Genomic DNA, 2,715 nt, shown 5'->3' on the forward strand with positions numbered 1-2,715 from the left:
TCAACGCACTTTACGTAGAAGATCAATAGAAGATGCTCCAGAGAGAGACTGGGAGAAGAACATGGATGTTAGGACTGGGTTTTACAATCTCTGTGTAATACCCAGGGATGATACTACTAATAACAGAGTGATATAAACTTAAAGAACACAATGAATATGAAGCCATTGAGAAATAACCTGGAGGTATGTTGAGTATCGAGAACAGTATTTGTGGCTTGGAGATGGAGATTTCAACTTTTTACCAGGTTTTATAGTAATTAAATTAAACTAAAGCCAACATCATCAATTAGAGGATTTGGAAGGATTTTGTATGACAGATTTACCTTTTCATTCACCATCCTTTAATACAATCAAAATTGACTCACTCTGACTCACCACTGAAGGGCTTCAGCAGACTGGATAATAATGTCCGGGGCATGACTCATGGGCTAAAAGGAACTTTTGAATAAACCCAGTGCAAAAGCCCCAAAATACTTAACAGACAGTTCTGTTCCAATACAGTTAACAGTCACTTTGTGAAGGCACGTTATTATTTACTTTGTCCATCATATAGAGTAATGACATTTTCTTTTTTCTCAAGTCCTTGTTGTAATTTTGTCCTGTGTCTCACTAACGTATAGTTTGATTAATGATAAATTGCAGCAAATATATCACAAATATTTCATTTTTTAATGCAAAGTGATGTCAAAGTAGACAGAATACAACACAAACCCCATGTTTCATTAGTTCAAACACACTAACAAAGAGGGAAAATGGTGTTAATCTAAAACCTTCCCTTCTTCATGCCAAGTCCAACCTGTTCACTGCCTCTGAGTGTGTGCAGTCTATCTTCCCCCCCCCCATCAGACCACAGACACCAATAAACAACATTGTCTACATAATTGATCTTCATCAAGCCTTGTCTTTATTCTCATGATGCTGGAGAGGTCAGACAAAGCATGTTGTGAAAGGAGCCACTGAATCTTTCATGATCTTTCGATGGGTTAGTGCGGTGCTTTTATGTCACACAGGCATGGTGGCTGGTCAGTGTGTGTGTGTGTGTGTGTGTGTGTGTGTGTGTGTGTGTGTGTGTGTGTGTGTGTGTGTGTGTCCACTGAGTTGTTCAGGCACAGAGCCTGAACAACTCAGTATTTCACATGGCTCAAAGGGAAACCTTGCTTTGGTCCATTAATTAGAAATATGTCCATTATGTTTCCACAATGATGATGCTTCAAAGACACAATTAGCATGGTCCACAGCCTCTGGTACTAAGTGTTCCAGAAATGAGACATAAAAGAAGTACGCCCACGGCCTTAGCAACAGATGTTAGATGGTTAAGAGCACACAAAACTTAATCCGGCTGCTCATTATTTGCTCTATATGACTTGATTACTAAGTAAGCAAAGCAGGCAGTTGCACACAAGCTTATATGAACCATATGTTTTACTTTGTAGCCACACCAGCAGAGTGACCGTATTAGGAGGTCTGTCGGATCCACATCCTTGGTATAAAAAGGACTGCCATTAGTTGGGACTGACTTGTAATCCCTTCTCACTTTGGTTTATGACAAAACCAAAAATGCAGAACTTTAAGTTTATGCAAAACTAAAAACATTCCCAGCAGCCTCTGCAGTACTATCCGTTCAGTTAAGTTAGTATCAAGTGAGCATATCAGCATGTGCCACTGTGCCTGTGTCTCACAGAGCTGCTAGGGTTGAGAATATACATAATAACATCAACATGATCTACTGTGTAACATGAACAAAAAGATGTGCTCTTTATAAACAGCCAGGGTTCCATCCAATAACACCATTTTTTACCAAATTACCAAAATGAGACATTAAAATAGCTCCAGCCAATTCTTTAACCCCAGAAACAATAGAGGAAGCATGATGACAATACAGCAGAAATGTTTTTCATGGAAGCGATTTATGGAAGGTTGAAGTGTTGTCACCTCTGCACATGTCTGATGTTGTTGGCTGCTGCCATTACTGGTTTCTGCAGCAGAAAAAAATCCTTCAGTGGATGAATTGAGATCACATGGAGAGGAGAGGTGTAAAGGTCATGCAACTACTGCCAGAAGAGACTTGGAAGGTGAATTATAGATGGTGACATTTTTTACTTTTGGCCTCAGAGATGAAGGCAGCTCTTGTGCAAGTTACAGGTGACTTGTCCAGAACAGACAGGCACTTAAACTTCAGAGAGTGGTTTACCTCCACAGATAACTGCTACATGTGAGGGAGAACAGCTTGTCTTCAACCAGACATGGACCAGACCAGAAGTTCGAAATGTTAACACAAAGTCAGTCGTCAAATGTGATGAACTGCACATATTTACAATAAATGAAAGTCATGTTTTCTATTAAGTGGCAAAGGTTTTTGTGATCTCATCATTATGAGGTAAATGTTACTGTTGCACATCACAACGACTGTACAACAATGATGCCATCTGTGTTTACGTTTGTTCTCTGTCAGCCCCATTCTCCTATAAACCTGCTACAAAATACTGCATCCTGGGAAAGTGGATGAAGACTCATTATACTGCCCCTATAGCTTACCAGAAACATGAGGCTGAGAGCAACAGCTCATACAGAACGTACAGCTGGAGAGAAGAATGATCGAACAAATAGCATGTGTCGGTCATTTTAAAAACTGACCTGGATCCATCCCAGGAAATAATCCATTTAATGAGCATTTGTAAAAAGTTTTAATATTAGAGTAAATGAAGGAATACACAA

This window comes from Paralichthys olivaceus, chromosome 4, assembly GCF_024713975.1.
Source record: "Paralichthys olivaceus isolate ysfri-2021 chromosome 4, ASM2471397v2, whole genome shotgun sequence".
Taxonomy (NCBI): Eukaryota; Metazoa; Chordata; class Actinopteri; order Pleuronectiformes; family Paralichthyidae; genus Paralichthys; species Paralichthys olivaceus.